The sequence below is a fragment of the Rhamphochromis longiceps genome, linkage group LG9 (genome assembly GCF_057381845.1).
Source record: "Rhamphochromis longiceps isolate RC_006_pf linkage group LG9, R_longiceps_female_GT1.1, whole genome shotgun sequence".
Lineage (NCBI taxonomy): Eukaryota > Metazoa > Chordata > Actinopteri > Cichliformes > Cichlidae > Rhamphochromis > Rhamphochromis longiceps.
In genome coordinates, this window is record NC_140565.1 from 8704644 (window position 1) to 8718757 (window position 14114).

Below are 14114 nucleotides of genomic sequence, written 5' to 3' on the forward strand. Positions count from 1 at the left end.
AGAGTGCTGATTTATTTTGTTGTTCTAGTAATGCTCCGTTAATTAGAAGAGGGGAGGGATGTTTAATTAATGCCGGTGGGGAGGATTAGGGATGGGGGGGGGGGGGGGGGGGCAACAGCTTTCAACTTGTCAATGTGAAACATGGACGTAAAACAACGCAAGGCAGATAACTGACAGATACACCGACTGAACACAAATGAGATGCTAACAAGGTTGATGCCGGTTTTCAGCCGGGCTTTTTGGTTGCATGTTTTGCTGATATCGCTCAAAAAGATCAGTTTCTCAGACCTCTGCCTTGTTAATTTGTTTGAGGAATTTCAAGGGGAAAAGGGGCTTTTCTTCACATTTCTTGATGCTGTTCTTTGACTTCTTTTGTTTCAACTTTCCTGAAAAGGCACTGTCTTCTCTTTGAGCTCCATCGTCACCCGTCACTATTCCGCTTGAGTCTGAGTGTGCCGGGCACAAATATTTAGAAGATCCAAATAATAATTGCCCTGCAAACTCAGCTGGTCTCCTGCCTTGCTTCTTCAAGTCTCCCTCAACCTTCTGACATGAAACTGTAGATTCATTTCATTCACTGTTTCCTTGGCAACTCTCTCTGAGAGACCAGCAAGGTTTCAGCAGGAGACAGAGTGCGGCAGTGGAGTCATTATTTACTGCAGGGCTCAAGCTCTGATATTCACTGACAGCGTCATCCCCTTTCTTCCATGTCTATTTCCACCCCTCACATCAGGATGTACATAATTGCAGTCTCCATGGCGATGCAGTTGGTCGGGTTACTGACTGGACATTTTTGAATGCAGCAATTATCTATTATGAAAAACAGTGAAACAGTGACAAATCCCTTGTTGTTTGTGGTCTGTGGCAGGTGGAAAATATTATACGTTAACATTAAAAAAGATACAGGTTTGAAAGGGCTTTAATACTGTTGAAGTTCATTTCCAAAAATATGCTTCAAGGCTAATTAGAAGAATTATTCTATGTGCTAATCAGTGTTTGCTGGTTCAACGTCCTCACAATGAGGTAAGGCAGGCGGCAAGGCCACCTTCTACTGGGTGATAAATCTAAATTTGAAAAGTGTGAAATTCAATAAGCCGGGCCCTTAATTACTGCCCATGTTCACTTTCTCCATTCATCCATGACCATAAACTGAACATGAGCACTCTGAGCGGCCAGGGTATACATGGAGAAACAAATGGAGTTCACCTTGTCCCCAAACCCCATACATCATGAGCTGTCAAGACCACAGCAATCTTAGTTCGCTTTCATTAGTAAGCACCTTATGAACTTTGTTTAACAATTAGAAGCTACAAGACAGTGAGTGTAACAATAATTTACCCATATGCTTGAAATTCAGCACTTTCACGTGTTTGGCTAGCCTGCTCTTGTTTTCAATACAGTAAATGCTAATGTTTTGCCAGAGCTCGTGGTGTCTCAGAGATACCCACCCAAGGATATCACCTCGGGAACACAGGGTGTCTTTGATGTTCTGTCTCTGGCATGGTTTTGGTCACGCAGCTTCAAAGTTGCACATGGCTTTTATTTTGAAAATTGACCAGATCCCCCATGGCCTCAAAATTCACTTTGTACTTCTTGGCGGGACTTTCTTTAAAAAAAACTGACTCTACACTATTGTTAGCAAAGCGGTGCAGAGAGCTTCTGGGGCCCCATGCACTGCCACTCATCTGGGAGAATCACAGCATTGTTTTTAGTTGGCACAATCAGCTCTGCTGGGAGTGTAGGAGTCAGGTTGTAGTGTTCTGATTCCTGTAATAGCAAGCCTGGTCTCACTTTCAGCTTGTCATATATAAATGCTTAGTTAGGAAACTGTGGTGCCACATTGGTTCCACCTTACACCTTTCAAGATCACAAAGTTCTTCACAACAAAATACTAGAGCATAAAAAAAAAGAGTCAAATAAACACAAGTATGAAAAGGAAGAGTTTTTTTAAAATAGTAAATGGACCGATTCTTATATAGCACTTTTCTACTCTCTCTGAGTACTCAAAGCACTAGAACATGCACCCACTCACACATGCACTGTCATCTGTGCTTTCAAGGGCTTACTAACTACCATTCACACTCCGATGGATGCATCAGAGAGTAACTTGGGGTTAATATCTTGATATTTGGCATGCAGACTAGGGGGAACCACCAACCTTCCGATCAGTAGATGACCTGCTCTACCCCCTGAGCTACAGCCACCCCCATTGAGTCTACACATCTCAAGCTAAGAGAGTTCCAAAGTCTGGGGCGGCTATTGCAACAGCTCTGTCTCCTTTAGGTTTTAGCCTTGTATGATGCAAAGGCAGTAGGCTCTGATCACATGACCTGCTGAGGACGTATGGATGAAAAACCTCTAGAAGTCAAAACCAGAATCTTAAAATAGACTCTGAATTCAAAGCAGAGCTGGTGCAGATGGGTCAGCAACGTTCTGATGTAAGAGTACTTGTAAGACAGAATGGCATGGTACCATGACACACTGGGACTGAATTTGATAATATTTCTTCAGCAGTAATGTCTGCAGAATTCCCCTTATGCGTCTTTTGCCAGTATATATGGTTAATTACTACTTTTTCTTTAAGCTAACAGAGTTTTGATGCAAATCTATCCAAACCCAATTGGGATTTTTGTTGTTGTTGTTGTTGTTTTTTGTTTTTTGTCTTTCAAACAGGGACTATCTACACTCTTTGTATAATGCTGCATTAGTCAGTTAGCCATGGCATGGATGCTGAGGGAAACCTGTGATGCTATCAGCTGTGAAGTGAGCATTCACATTAGGTCACCATATAAATGTTATTTTTAAACAAAAATCGGCTCATGAGCTTCTGTTGAAAGCTACTCTATGCTATAATCAGAAAATGCCTTACTTAACTGATGGTGTCAAATGTGAACATTGCACAGGGCTAACATAGGTCCATGAGCACTGGAACAAAATTGGGGGTGAAGCAAAACTTTTACAGATTACAGCCAGATTACAAAATGTTTAGAAAACGTTTCTCAGAATATGACGTAACTGTGAATTAATTATTGACAGTTGCACGGCAGTGTGATGGTCAGAACTGTTGCCTCACAGCAAGCAGGTCCTGGGTTTGAATCCACTGGCCAGCTGTGACCTTTCTGTGTGTGAGTTTTCATGTTACCTGTGTTGATCCTCGGGCTTCCTTCCTTATCCCAAAGGTTTTAGGTTAAAGTGTGATTCGAAATTGGCCACAGGTGTGAGCAGTTCTCTGTGTTAGCCCTGTGACAGATTGGTGATCTATCCAGTGGGTAACCCACCTCAGGTGGGATGGGCTCCTGCCCAACCAACCACAAACCTGAATTAGACAAGTAAAAGACGGATGGCTGAATTAATGAGATCCTGTTTTATCATTTTAAAACTGCCGGTGTGATATTAGTACATATTTTGATACAGGAGATGTTGCCCATGGTTATGTGGTATAAAGAATGATAATATTTTTATTTTTTTCTAATTAGATTTTTTTGAAGCATTGTCTTCATACAATTACCCCTAAATATGCAAATAAAATCAACAGAGCTTGATAATTATCAGTTTTCAGCAGCAAAAGCAATCTTGTCAGGGCCTACATTATCCTTGTCTCACTAGCTGTTAACGACCAGTTTTGAAGCATTCATTTCCTTCACAAATGGAGCACCTTGGAACAAAGAGTTGTGCCTGTCAAAGCAAAGCGATTCCAAACACTTGCCCACCTAAGACAGACGTGCAGGTGTTATTGGAGTCCTTCTCCTTGACTGACCTTCGGGGACCGCCTCGTACCAAACACCGTCTTTGTCTCTCAAATGGCAGCAATTAGCTGCTGGAGCCAAGTGGATGGGTGATTTTGAACGTGCGGCAGGGGCAAACAGAGCAAGGAAACAGCGTGTGAGGAGAAAGGAGACCCGAGATGGCCATAGGGGCCCGAAGTGGGAGGCAGAGAGAGGGAGAGCCAGAAGGTCAGGGATAATTAGAAGCCTTGGTGGCCCTCTCAAGAGTCTCAGGAGGAAGCCCACAGATGGGCACTTAGCTCCCAGGCACCATGCACATATACACACCCACACACTCACACACACCTGAGGGATGGTTTAGTGAAAGGACACAAACATGTGACAGTAGGCACAGGTGTGTGCGGAAGAAGGGAGTACCAACAGGAAAAGAAAATAGAGAGAAAGACTGGCAGCCAGTCTTTCTTTTTTTCTGCCTAATTGTTGCCAAATCTGTTTTCTGTAATTAATAAATTGATATAATGACAGCTATTTCAGCATTTCCCAAAGGGACGCTATTTACGAATCACAGTCTGGCAGCCAGTTTTCTCATTCCCAACACATAATACTTATAATGTCACACAGTTGTGCCGGCTGAATGAACTTTTTCGCTGTGGAATGTGCTTCCTCCGGTGCTTGACTTTTAACTTCAAATGTCAATTATGTCACCCAGGCCCATATCTGGCTTGCCTTTCTCAGTGACCCAGTGAAAAATCAATTAAAGTTACCCTGACATGCCGGGTCTCAGGTATAGGAAATGTGAAACAGCCATGATAGTTACAATTAATAGCCTGACATTTCTATGCCTGGTCTATGCAAATGTTTAGTGTTGAAGTAGCAGAAACAATTTAAACTTTTTTTTAGGCAGCATAATACATAATAACACAATCGCCGTGTAGATAGTGCTGACGGAATGGCATCAATTGCCCCAGAACCAGCAGCGTCTTTCAGTTAAGACTTTAAAAGACCACAAAAGGCTGTCTGAGAGGTTACCTGCTGATACAAGTGCTTCTGGCTGCCTGTCGGCCAGGCAACATCTCCATTAAAGGCGGTGACGGCAGACCTTCCCGTCACCGTCATCTTCTTAATGTAAAGAACGCTCGCTGCGGCCTCATACGTCTGCCCGCCTTTCAGCTGACATTTATAATTCAACGTATTGGTATGTGGCCCCGTTTTACTTGGGAACGTTTCGGCTGAGGTGAAATCATTTATGAACTGGCGGGACGTAAACACACACAGAGTGAGAGAGAGATCCGAGCACACAAATGACCTTAATGTTTTATATTCTCCTGCTGCTAGAGCCATAACATTTTGGAGTTGGTGAAGTGAGAGATGTAAATGGTAAACAAATGTATTATGACAGAGGGTCAACATTCAACTGCAGCGCTGACAGGCGAGGCGGTGGGAAGAAATTACTTCTGATTGATATTTTGCCTCTTGTCAGCAGAGCAATTTCAACCTCAGCAGAAAGATGGGATTGAGAATTTCCCCCCGTAGAGATACTGTGTTTCACTTCGCTGCTTTTGTGTGTGTATGTGTAACATTTTAATGAAGGATAAGGGAAACCGGGACTAAGTGGATGTCTTGGGCGAGCTGCACAGGTCACCTGTAGTAAATCTTGTTGCCATGGCTTGTGTGTAATTGCTAAGTTTTGTTTAATCTGGGTTGTACAGTTTGGCATGTAAATTGCATTGCATGTAAATATCAGCTAAATGTCACATTCATTAAGGGATATAGAGCCGTCTGGAAGTGGGATAGCCCTTTTTGTGTGTGTGTGTGTGTGTGTGTGTGTGTGTGTGTGTGTGTGTGTGTGTGTGTGTGTGTGTGTGTGTGTGTGTGTGTGTGTGTGTGTGTGTGTGTGTGTTTTTCATCTCTCAACAGTGAATGTAGATGCCTGCAGATGAATCTGCCTTCAGGCCTTCAGAGGGAGGTGTGAGAGGAGGTGGGGCTCCCCAACCTGGGGTCGTCCTTGGAGACCACATCCTCCTGTCTGCGCGAATCATCTAGACAGGGGTCCACAAGTCTATGTTTGTGCAAGCTTCACATCCATTATGCAGACAGTTTTTGCTCAGCCTCGAGCTGCTAATGAACAAAGGCTTGATTGTTGACTATATGGTGTGAAATGTCAGCTGTCTGTTGTGCACATCATTTTGACAGGAGCAATTTTGCTCCATTATTTCTCCACCTCTCTGTTTGTTTATGTGAAGGTGCTTATATATTGTCAACGTGGCAGTTCTCCTCAACGGGAGCCGTTAGGAAAACTCATAGATCATTCCCACTTCTCCTGCTGTGCCGCTGACATGCACGACATTTGGTCCAATTATTCTTGTTTCTGTTGATGTGATGGATTGCTTCTACATATTGGTATTTTTCAGATGCCCTTTTGCCCAGCACTGAGGATAAGCATCCTTGTCCATTACTAAATTTCTGTCCACTTTATGTCAGCTAAATTAACTGCATGAGTTATCATAGCACTAAGTTGTTGCTCTGGTGAACAGCAGAACTCTGATCCAGCTCAGTTCGATACTGTGAACTTCTTCAGTATTGACAGAAGCACATAGAAGGTTAGCCAGATGGCCAATATCTTCGTACTTCCTATTCCCATCACCATCCATCCCAGGGTCTTCTAAGCTCTCTCCAAGAGGAAGAAGCTCCCTGTGGTGTCGTGTTGATTCTGACTGGCAAAGCTGCAGCTTTGGCCTTTTCCCCTCCAGGCACCCACACAGATTAAAGTGTGTGTGTGTGTGTGTGTGTGTGTGTGTGTGTGTGTGTGTGTGTGTGTGTGTGTGTGTGTGTGTGTGTGTGTGTGTGTGTGTGTTGCTATGATTAGGAAGTGTAGACATGGATGCTGCCCTGATAATTAGCTAAGTAGCACTCTATCTGTGGACCACGCCATCTGTCCAAATAGGCGGGGCACAGAAAAGGGCTCACACATTTTTAATGAACCTTAATATTCACACAGAGCAATAATAGGGCTCACACTATGACTTAAACACACCTTTCTTTTTCTTTTTTTTTTAAGCAATAATCTATCAGGGCCTGTCCTGCCTTAATCAGGTCCTTAATTTTCAGATACCTGTAAATGTATGACATTTACTGTTGGTTTTTATGTATTTATTTATTTCTATTATTGTTGTTATTGGATATATTTTAAACAAAATCATGATATTTTTCTAAATCAAATAGGTTTGTTTGGCTAATCCTAAGCAGCGAGTGCAGAAAGTAAAATGAAGAACATAAAACTCCCAAAAAGCAGACATGAACCATTGTCTCCTCACTGACAGGAGTGATACCCTTCTAACCTCTAAACATGAACTAAGTTGCCATTTCAAAGAGGAGGTTATCTTTCATGGTCCAATTTTGTCGTGGGTCAGATGCCAATGCAGTGCTAGCAGCATCTGACAAAATAGCCCTTGACCCCTTTGGCCTTTGGGATCAGAGTGTTTAGCCACTCTAGGAGCCCCTGTGAGGTTACAAAGTTTTCATATTTATTTCTTACAATTTAAACCCAAAGAGTCGTTTCAACAGATTTCTTTCATTTACTAAAGCAACCTTTCTCTATTATGCGAGAAACTAAAATTGCACTTCTTTTGCTAATAATAAGATTTCTCAGGGACTAAGTCTGTCGTTAAACTTCTTTACACTAATAGAAAGGGCTGTTTGTGGCCAAATGAGTTTGACATCCATGTTTTAAATCATATTTAGTGGCACAGAAGTATAACAAGAAATAAAAATAAAACCTCTCCTAATACTAGATAAATCTTTCTTCTCCATGTACCATTTTTGCTTTAGTTATTATCTTTGTGTGTCACACTGATGCAACGTGTGCCCGCTGTGAGCCTTCACACAGTGACTAGAGATTGTGATTGGTGGGAAATTGTGATGAGGTGAAAGCAGTTAAGCAGACAGCCTGAAGCAGACGAAAAATGCTGGCACCACGCAGCCAGAAGTAGAGGAAAAAGCCACCCTCACACAAACCACTGTGTCAACAAAAACTTAAACCAATTTTTGTGAATAACTGGAGGCCTGAAGGATGGACTGGTTGGAGACAGCGTGGGCAAAGTGGCTCCGTCGTTCACTGTAGGGCCAGCAATCAGTTTACAGGAGCATTTGGTGGAAAAGAACACAACTAAGACTGATTTTTGTGCTTTTTTCCCACCATTTTTGTGCTATTTTTCTCAGCTCTTCTCTCTGAACACAGTTAATCCACAGAAACAAGTGCCTGCAATCATACTTGCAAAACACCTTCAGTTTTGAGGGCACATCGATGACTGCCGCACTTTCTCCACTTGTAGATTGTCTTTTTAAGCACTTAAGGCAGCGTATCGATCGACTAGATTGAGGTGGGTCATGGGGCCAGTCATTAGTGAACACGGGGCTCAAGCAGAACACAGAGACATGGGTGGGTGAACGCTAGCTGCTGGCTTTTTAATAACAGACCAGTGGGTGCTCATTTTTAACCACTCGTGGAGGGGCGTTGTCAATTCATTTCAATCTTCAGCTAAAAATATTGATAGGCTTCATGCTTCTTGTTGTGGAAAATCAATGAAAGTATGCAGAAAAAGAATAAAGAGAAGGAAAAACATAAAACTGTGTGAGGGAGGCATGGGTTGAAGTAAGTGGTTGTTGCATACTAAAGCTGTCTTTATCTGGTGCTGTTGCAGTGGACAATAAGAAAGGATAAGAAAGCTGTAGCAGCAGAGATGGTGCCTTTTCTCGACACAGTACATAGGCACAAAAGAAAGAGATTAAGAATGAATGGGAAAAAAAACTGTGTGGGAAGGTGATGGAGATGAAAAGAAATGAGGAAGATGAAGAGGAAATTTAGGACTTAAGAGGAAAGGAAAAGGAGAGAACAGAGGAAGGAAAAGGAGATGAAGGAAAGAATGCATCATAAAGGAATTACGGGAGTAAAATCAAAAGTAGCAAGAAATTAGCAGCATTTTACCAAAATGCAACGAAAAGAAAAATAAATGAAGTTCTTAAATGAAATGGACAAAGGTGGGAGCTAACTTTTGGAAATATCAGTGGGTATATGAAGCACAAAGAGTGCAGTCTGAAAGAAAGAAAGGGGAGTGTTGTATGTTGTTCTCCCCAAAGACGGAGCTCTACGACTCTGATGACACAGCCAGCCGAGTCCCCGGACTGAAGAGGCCTGCAGAGCAATGACAGGCCACGCCACAGCTAATTACCCCTAAGGGACATGAAGAGAATCACTCAGCTGTGTCTCTCTTCCTCTCTCTCTGCCTCACACAAACACAGGCTGAGAGCTCACATTAATCCCCCCCACCCACAGTCTCTAGTGTCAGAGACTTTTTAATGAATCAAGAGAGGTTTTTAAAGCATCTCGTGTCTTTCACTCTCCCTCCTCAATTTCATTTGAAAGTAAAATCCCCATTTTTTTCCCCGGGTCAATCAATGACAAAAGCTTATTTGGATTGACCCGAGTGATTTTTGGCACATTGTTCAGATTCGAACATTTTGATGCGCCGACACATTTCATCGTCTCATTTGTATGCCAGCTACGCCGATGTTTGTCTGATGTGATGTCTGAAAGAGAACTGAAGTGATCAGTGCAGCGCTGGCTCCAATTTAAGTTGAATAATTGGGCCGATACTTTTCCCTTAAATTTGTCAAACCCTCCTTCAGGCTGAGAGACAGCACGCGTTAGCCTTGTTAAGTGGCACAGCATAGGAACATGAATGATGTACAATGTTCCAGATACCTCATAACAATGTACTTGAGCTGTATTGTGAGACACTGCAAGTTTTAATGGGCAACAAAACCTCTGCTGATGACAATTAAATTAAAAGAAGCATTAGAAAAAAGAGTTGAAATAGAAATTCAGCTAAAAAAATCCCATCTACGAGATAACTATAGATGGTCTTGATTACTTTAATTGATTGTTTTCTTGACAAAACAATCAGTAAATGCATTTCAAAAGCAAAATGCTTGCTTTAGGTTGCAGTGACTGAGTGCTTTCACCATTTTGGAGAAATGATGTTTGCATTTTAGCAAGAAAAACATTAAAAATGAATTTGCATACAGTGATAGCAACGGAAATAAAAGTGGAAATAAAAGACTTTTCATTATTGTAGGAACTTTGGAGCAGTCCAATTTGGATACACAGTGAAAACACAAAAGCATGAGTTCTTAGTACACAAGTATAAAAATCCAAAACATAGGGGCTGTTTCTTAAACCTACTGCATTGGTAAATAAATATGCTACACTTGCTCTGTTCTATTTTAACTGTCTATAACTGCTGAGTAAATGAGCGTTTACTATTATAGAGACTAGGTGTCGACGATGGACACAGCTTTTTATGCTTCCAGATTTGAGTATACTTTGCTACGTTATTCTGCTGGTAACACCCCTACATACCCATTAAACCTAATTTGAATGACAAATGCCACCTTTCAGCTTTAAACAGCAAAGCTAGAACATGTGCAGTAGGCTTGTTAGTAGCAATGCTATTGGACTGACATCTGGAGGTTATGAGCCCCAGGAGGCTGTGACTGAATGATGAGCAGGGTGCCATCATCATCATCATTGTGGGTGTCCCTCCCTAAGGTAACACTCTCCATGATGAGCCAAGCACAGAGCAATAATTAGCAGCTAGTCATCTGTGACAATACAGTTTTTTAATCAATGTTGTCGATCCCCTTCTTTTTGTGAGTTATCCCATCTTTTTGTTTCATCTTATGTTTCGGTTGTGTCAGTAACATCCAGCAGCTGGAGTGACAGTCTCCCAAACCATGGCATTATATGGCCCAAATTGTACACTTCCCGGGGCCTATCTCAAATTTAACCTCAATTTTACTCTCAGCTGGCAATACACACAGGGTGTGTGTGAATGTGTGTGTAAGGGGGAGGTGCACTGCAGCGGTTTTGCCACAATTTATGGCCTCTTGCAGAAAGTAAAAGTATAGAAGGATTTGCTGGACCCCTTTGATCTCTCCCCTCTGCGACTCTTCCTCTCAGCTCTATTTTCTGCAATTGTCTCCTCTAAACAGTGTCATTTCTGTGGCAAACAACACCTGAATGTTCAATCCTCCACAGCCTGAGTGTGTGTGTGCACAGATTGGTGTGTTTCAGCCGCTATTCAGAGTCCCAGTGGGCCGTCTATCTGAGGAGGCCACACCACAGGAGATAATGCGCCTCCTTCTTCCTCCAAGCCGCTCTAGCAGGGCCATGGAGGTGTGAATGCTTTCCTGTCTTTATTTCATTTAACACTTGGGTCCTCAGCGGATGCCCGATTATGAAGAGAGATGACAAGGAATAATAAAGAAGGTGACAGAAGGTGGGAATGATACTTCCTTTTTCTTGTCCAGTGCCAAAGAGGGCAGCATGCACTAAGTGGCTAACCGTGCAGGACACCTGACAGACAGATTCACGGCAGACACTTGTTTTGGCCTTTTTCCTTTCCTCCATCTTCCTCTTTTTCATTTCTCACTTCTCCTCCTTCTCCTTTGCTTATGCATGACTTGCCACCTCTATTTTTCATTACTCCTCAAATGAGGCCAGGTCGGATCCACCCTGCTACGAGAGACACTTAATTTTCCATTTGCCATTTTTTAATAGCATACCTGAGAGTCCTGAAGCTTGCAATCTTAATTGGAAAACTAAAAATATGATGTGCGAGCATATTCAGGGGAACTCCAATCACAGCTAATGAGACCCTTGTAAAGCAGATAGCTTTGAAAGGGAGGGAGAGGGTTTCAGGTCAATTCCTGCCTCCCGCTATACCCCCGGCACCCCCAACACCTGTGTGTGTGGTGGGTTTTTTTCTGCAATTACACCCCTTGCCCAGTCATTTCTGTCCCAGAACTTTTATTGCATCTGCTGCCCAAGACAAACAGCAATAAAGCCAACGTAACCATGGATACACGAGGGCCACATTTCTTTCTTTTTTTCCCCTTCACAGCCAATGCTATTGAAACATCCCTCTTTTGAATTTAAGTGGTAGGAGTCTATTTTTTTTTCTTTTTTCCTCCCTCGTTCCTCAAGGTTATGAGCGATACAGTACGTGGGAAGGAAACAATGCTGCCGGGGCCTTAATGAAATAAAGAAAGAGAAACCGCCAAGGGGACGTTAGAGAAGTTAAGAAGAAAAACAATGATTTTTAAACCTTGCCAGTTTATTTCTCTTAAAAGAACAGTGAGCAGTAGAAACAGGGAAGTGGCTACAGTGATCAGAGAAACAACCCTGGCTTACAACCAACTAGTACAGCTTAAACAGGCACGACTGCCCCAACTGACTGACTGAACGTCTCATCTGTCAATGGAGGGAATGAACACATCAGCTAATTAAAAGAGCAGCAAGTGTGCTTTTACATTCACCCACACAGATAAAAACACTACATGTGCCACCCCCCCCCCCCCCCCCCCCATCTCACCCCAGCCCTCTAAAAGAAAACCAGTTGCCTTGCCTTTGTTTCTCCTCATCTTGTAGCCTCTCCCATCTATTCTATAGATACGGCAGACCTAGATGCTGTATGGGTAATCATCTTTTCTCTCCTCTGTCACAACTGAAGGTTTGTGTTGTTGTGACCTGGTAAGGAATTCAGTTTCTTGTCTGAAAATCATGATTTGATATGGTTTTCCACACATCATGCAAGCAGAGAAGGGTGAAAGAAAAGTGAGACTATGAACAAGGACGGGGATAGGAGGTATCAGGAAACAGAGGTATAGGTAAGGAAGAAAGAAAGGTGAGCAGAGGTAAAGTGAGTTGGGAAAGGAAAGGTGAGATTAGAAAAAAAAAAAAAAAGATGTCCAGCCAGTCTAAGAGGAGGTCAGAATCTGTGACAGTGGCTGTAATAGATTCTTCTCACACCGTCCCTGAGGTGACCTGTCTGTGGGAGAAGGCCTCATCACTAATGACAGGCGAAAACTCAGAGGAGGCGGCCTTCAGTGGTTTATCAGTTGCTGTGAACTATCTTCGCACTGCAACTCTATGACGACTATATACATATATATCTATATATATATCTATATATTAGGGGTGCAACGATATTCGTATCGATATTGAACCGTTCGATACAGTGCTTTCGGTTCGGTATGCATATGTATCGAACAATACAACATTTGTAATTTATTTTATCAACTTTCCTTCTGACGATGCTGTCTGTGTGGAGCGCTCAGTGAATCTGCGTTCGACTACTCCGCCTAGGCTGCACTGTCCAGCGCAGATCCACTGAGCGCTCCACACAGACAGCATAGTCAGAAGGAAGAGCACAGGGCACCTCCCCCACCCTCATTCAGATCTGGCGTTTGGAATTATTTTGGTTTTCATGTGACGTATGACCCTGAAGGTAAGCGAGTCATGGACTAAAGTAAAACAGTATGTTGGATGTGCCATGCAATGCTCAATTACATGGGTGGGAACTAGTGTGTTAGCGCAGTTAGCTCGTTAACGTGTTGGCCGTCTAGCCCCATGCACGGGGCTCGTTAACGGAGATTTGCCGTGTTGTGGCGTTAAGGTCATTTCAACGAGATGAACCTGAAAGCACTAGTGGGAACACAACGAATATGACTGCACATTTACGCCGACATCATCCTAGTGCAAAGACAAAAACAACAAGCATGCTATTAACTTTAGCCGAGTCATTTAGACAGCTGTTAGCACATGATTCTCCTTATGCTGCTGAGAATATAGCCCAGAAGAAGCGGATAGTATAGCTTGTATTTTGGAAAGAGACATTTCTCTGTAATAAACTCTCTTTTCCAAAGATGCATGATTCCTCAATCAGATACAGGGCTTGCAATATCGCTAGCCTGACGTCCTGGGGCTAGCGATTTTTTCAGTCGGGCTACCAAAATCTATCTCTTCCCTGCCCGTCGGGCTATTGTAGGAAGGAAAAATATATGTCAATGCTTTTGCATTCTTTCAGAAATGTAGCTGGGTTATTATGTCATTGGCATCGGTGAGCCACTGTCAATATGTGACATATTGAAATCGCGTTTGAATTTGCGCTTGTTTTTTTGCTTTCACTTTGCAATCGTGCGAACTGTGTATAGAGAGCGACAGCACTGATCTGTGAGTGATGATAATTTGCGCACCAATTCCTCTGACATCGTCTTATTAATTGTTAGCTTACTATGCAAACATGACAAGTGAAATCTCCCGCAGCAAGCTTAAACATGTGAGAGGTTGATCGCGCAGAGAATCGCTGAGCTTATGTGAGTGCGTGTGTAAAAGCAGCAGGATTTATATTTGACTACGATGACCTGGATGACTGAGAACCTTCACAGACAGATATATATTTTAGTTCTGCTGAGCCAAATAAGACAGGTCAGGGTGAAGAAGTGACAGCCAAAGAAAAGCTTACCACAAAATGGAGAAGTTATGACAAA